This window comes from Morone saxatilis, unplaced genomic scaffold (assembly GCF_004916995.1).
Source record: "Morone saxatilis isolate NCDOM2014 unplaced genomic scaffold, NCSU_SB_2.0 Contig15, whole genome shotgun sequence".
Classification (NCBI taxonomy): domain Eukaryota; kingdom Metazoa; phylum Chordata; class Actinopteri; family Moronidae; genus Morone; species Morone saxatilis.
Window position 1 is genome coordinate 25,732,211 of NW_023339707.1, and position 5,371 is coordinate 25,737,581.

Genomic DNA, 5,371 nt, shown 5'->3' on the forward strand with positions numbered 1-5,371 from the left:
ATTGGACCGAAAGCCCATTTGTCAGACAGCTTACCTGTAAACCATCAAGAACTGCTGTGAAGGCCTTGTTTTAATACACACTGGATGTGCAGAAAAAGTCAAAGCAAGGTGACCTTTGTTGTAATTTTAACATGTGGTTAACATTGTGAAACCGTCGCAGTTTGGTTATGTTTAGGCATCAAAACTATTTCTTTGGATTAAGTAAAAGATCATGATTTGGCTTAAAACCAATATGTTAGTTACATCAGTTGAGTTACATACTTGAGTTGGTGATACCAGAGTGTGTATTTTTGGGACAACAGGCCTTCGGAGCAAAAGGCGTTTGTTTTCGGAATAACAGGCTGTCAAACAAATTGGACATTTTCTGGACTATTAAGGTTTCTGTCAAAACAACGGGGTGGCACCAATAATATATGTCAGAGCCGATTGTGCCTTAGTGTCTCCTCAGCTCCGGACTGTCAGTGTCTGAATCAACAAACAGCGAGTAGAAACTTGTCAGACTAACTTCACACTGTGAGCAGCTCCTTCAAGAGACAAAACTGCGTCAATGTTTTGACCTGCTGCTGTAAGTTTTCAACGAAAAGTTAGCAGTGTTGTTTTACCACTGACAGTGGTTTTTATCAAAAGATGATCTTTTGAGGTCACTTTTATTGCCTTAAATAATGATTCACATGTGGAGCATTACTAAATTTCCACAGAAAACTTAGATACAGCTGGTTTACATTTGATATACAGCACTATGACAGTGATCACATTTTCATTTGGGTCCCTATTTACAGATGGTAAATATGTTTCCTTCACATGCTGTTTGGTCTATTATATAAATCTGAAAAGAAACAAGACATATTAGGAACTTAAGTCCCACCAGTGTCGTGTTTGAGTTAATTGTAAATGTGAACAAAGTTGACATTAAGTGCCTCCTTAATAACTTTTTAATAAAGGGACAGTCCACACAAAACAAATTAACTTTGGTGCCTGTCTTACATTTTTCTTTTACAGTAAAACTGTGTTGTTTTTATCTTGTGAACAAGGCATAAACGGACAAATCGGGTGAAGAGGTGGTAATTTATAAATAAATGTGAGTAATTTAAACTGCAGTTGTCTGGAAAACTTATTGATGCAATAATGATGTTATCCATCAAGCTGAGCCATATCACCACAACATGCTCAGGCCTCTTTTATTCAAGCCCAGTATGCTTCCTGCAGGCCTAAATCTGCAGCTGGGAGTGGGAGGAGCTATTTCAGGAGCCCATGGTTCTGGAAGTAAGTCCAATTAATTTTTTGCAGTCAAAGTTACATGACTCACCGTTGAAGCTCGTCTTCGGCTTGGATGGACATAAAACTCTCCTGATGGAATCATCAGTCCAAAAGATGAAAAACTGTGTTGGAAAATATGAGGTTCTTTGAAAAAGGTAAAGCTTGTGGACATAAAAACTGGAGGAAAGAAGTCAACTACAACTCCCAAGGTGCATTTAGATAAGAAGCATCTAGTTAATGAGGTTAAAATTGCGCTGCTAGCGGTAGGTGAAAGCTAAAAATTATGCTTAATTTATAATAATAATACATTTTGGATGAATTATGTTACTAAGTATTTTGAATTCACTACAGCTCTGACTGGCTTCTTCTCCATAGCAACGTCAGCTGAGGCTTGTGGGTATTGTAGTAGTTTGAGACATCAGCCAAAATGACGGACAACATCTGATTTCCCATAAATGAAGTTGAAATAATTTAAACTGGTGGTCAGAACATAAATGTATACATCATTCAGGAGAGTCCTGAATTTCTATGTTAAACCTACAGTATGCAATTTCTGCCTGTAGGGGGTCTTTAACATCAAAACAATAACAAAAGACGTAGTTTAATGACATTGTGAAGTAGTGTGGGATCATGGGAGTTGTCATTGTTAAACGACCACCGGTCCTGATGAAAATCTATCTGACGTAACTCAGGCTGAAATTGTTCAATGGTGAGTTAATGTATTAAAGTTTTATTCAGTTTATTTTTCCTTACGTTACAGCAACTTGAGGCTAGTAGAAAAAGCATCATTACCTGAATAAAATGATTCTCTGAGTTTAAACACTGTTGGAAACATTTGGGATAATTTAAGTACACAACCTTCATACAGACAGGGCAGTTGCTAAGAATTCTGGGCCCCCTGAAAAAATAACAGCGTGGGCCCCTCTACTCCAAGATTTTTCATTGCCACTTTTTTACAACTGTGTACTCAGTGTTCTTGACGGTGCCTGGTGTAATACAGTGCAGAGTACAGAGTGGGTGCTTACTGGAGCACTGTCTGAATATGTGTGAAACACACAGTCCGCTGTAGATAGCCTCCAGATTAGTAACGTTCAGTTAGCTACACTAGGAATCGTTGCTCTACAATGAACTAGCGACTTGTCCAGAGTGTAGCCCGCCTCTCACCCGATGACAGCTAACGTAGGCTCCAGCCCCTGCGCCTCGTCTAAGGTCAGAGGTTACAGACAATAAATGAAAGAACAAGTGATGGTTTCAGCCGCCCTCGGTTAGTTTTACTCTCACCATTTCTTAGGAGAAAAAATGGTTTGATGTCCCTGGGCCCTGCTCTGCTGCTCCTACTCCTGGCCTCCCTCTCAAGTCTTTTCTGGTGTCCAGATTTGTGTTTTTTTGGGGCCATCATCTTATTTGATCTCCCTCACTCCCTGCTGGAGTTTGCTCGCGCTCACTTAATTCCCATGAAGAAGAACGAACCATGGACCAAACCGTTTTTTAAGAAGGGGCCAAGGGGGTTATTGAAATTATTAAAATTAAAATATTGTGTGACTTTGTGGCTTTTTTTTTTAGCTCGGATTCATTAGTATGAATATATATTAGTTAAGTCTATGCATAATAATTTAGTCATAGAGGCTACTGGGGGCTGTGTGTGGGCCCTAATGGGCTGTAGGCCCTTAGAATTGTCATCACCTTTCCCCCCTATACGACGGCACTGCATACAGAACCTAAATCTAGTGTTTATAGACATTTTATTCGAAAATACAGATTATAGCTTTAAGAAACACTAAGGAGATTTTTGTTACCTTAGATTGAGCCAATTGAGTCCACCATGTTGAACTGCCATGTTTCTACAGTAGCCCAGAACGGACAAACAGTGGCTCTACATTCACATTTTTCCTGGCCACTGTAGTTTCTCCCTTGCAGTTGGAAAAGGAGGGTGAAATTTGAGTGTTGCAATCTGCAACTATACCACTAGATGCTACTAAATCTTACATACGGAACATTAAAGAGAGTTAAGAAAGACTTAAAGGTCTTGCTCACCTGACAAATAATAATAATCAAAATAATATAAACTATACCTATGAGATCACTGAAATGAAATTTAGAGTTACGTTATTAAAAACGTTTTTCCTTTCATCCGATTTGTTTGTTTCGATATCAGCCTGCTGTGTATCACGCTGGGGGATAGGATAGGGATAGGATGGTGAGGTAGTAAGTAGAGGTAAATTGAATGGTCCAAAAACACTGCAATCTTGGCTCCAAACCAGGAACTACTGGGAAGAAAAGTGTGGGCCAGGAGGACCATTTTCCACCAAATTAGCTCTGGTTCTTGACAAAAAAATCAGTCAACAATAATGAATCTTCTTATTATTCTTTTCTGAGGTGATGTAAAAGGTTTGAGAAACACAAGTCTTAATTAAATACACTCTAAAACCAGCAAAATTCAGATTTAAATCAGGAACTATCTGATGAGAGAAGAAGGAAATCAAAATCATGAATTTAATGGACTCAGATATTGGCTTCAGCAGAGACATCAAGGCGGGTACACTAAATGAACCTTTTATGAGGCGAAACACAACAGAAATAATTGGATTCATGTTCACAAAAAGACTTTCAGAAACTCATTAGAGACTTTTGTCTCTGATGTAGTTTTAAACGGTGTAAAGGAATCCTTCCTCCCTGCTTATAAGAGCGAGGAGGATTTTCCCTCAGCAGAGCTGCTGCGCCGCATATCAATGACCTCACTACTGTCCCGTCGCCATGGGATACCAGCCCAAATTCACGTGTGAGAAAGAACACGCACCCACACAGTTTGGTCAATTTAGAAACTCTTTTCCAAATCAATGCAAGTCTCTTTTCACTCCCCCGTCTTTGCCTGGTTACCCCCGACAACCAATGAAGGGGATTTACAAATTTAAAGGGAAGTTAGGAAATGATGTTTGAGGCAGACAGACAGATAATGTGAGACTGCTGGGACAAATCAAAGTCTGATGAAATATTCAGAATTTTAGCCTTTTCTGGAGCTTTCAACAAGTTGTTCAGATGACAAAGAGCTGGTTTAGCTTTCGTACAAAAGTATAAAACCTTGGTCATGTGATAACTGAGCTGTGAAAAGGGGTTAGAGGTCATCGACCAGAGGAAGGTCAAGGAGGACATTCACATCTAAATCATATACAACCATTTGTTATGATGTTACTGTAGGTCTATACAACGGAGCAAACTGTGTGCACAGAGGAAGACCAGAAAAAGCGAGCCGAGCGAATGCTAACGAAGTCCAGACTATTAAAGTCCAAATATCCGGATATAGCTGCTGCCATATTTTGCCATTCGGAGCCAGGGTCTGCACAGTAGTGATCGCGGTCGGCACAGTGGTATCGAGGTCCGGCCCAATAGCCCGGTAGACTCAACGGCGAACAGGGCTCAGCTGTCAATTATTACGTGAAACCTCCTTTTTATAACTTTAAATAACTAATTAAAATCAAACAGATGATAAAAACGAACACTAACATCAGCGTGATAAGAACGACCTGAAATGACAGAAACCATCTTTGGGAAAAATTTATTTGACTTGACTTTTAGTTTTTGTCTGATCTGCTAACACAGCGGGCTTTATTGGCTACACTGCAGTCAGCCACCAGGGGGCGAAAGAGAAGGTCTGGATTCACTTTTGGAGAGCTGTCATGTCGTCCATCTTTATATGTCGTTGATCGAGACCAACTAGAATATTCGGCGAGACCAATATTGGCCTCAGCCACCCAAAATCAACCAAAGTTTGATTTACTATCTTGTGATTTTGACTCATTTCTTTGGTTAACGTTTGGTCCATTTATTTATCTTATCTTGGTGGTAATGACAAAGATACTTGAGGTAAGTTTTATGTAATTTTGGTCATCTTGGCGACTCTTTAAAATGGGGAATTACAGGGCGGAGAGAGAGAGAGGAAGCTGAGAGGGAAGAAGTTGAGGAACACAGAGAGAGATTGATGGAGAGTTGGAGGAACAGAGTGTTTCAGGAGGTTGGTGATGTTGTTCTCATTAGTAGTGATGAGAGTTCGCCACTCTGATACAAACTACTGAACAGACCGCCTCTGTTCGCTAATGAAGCCACACACACACACACA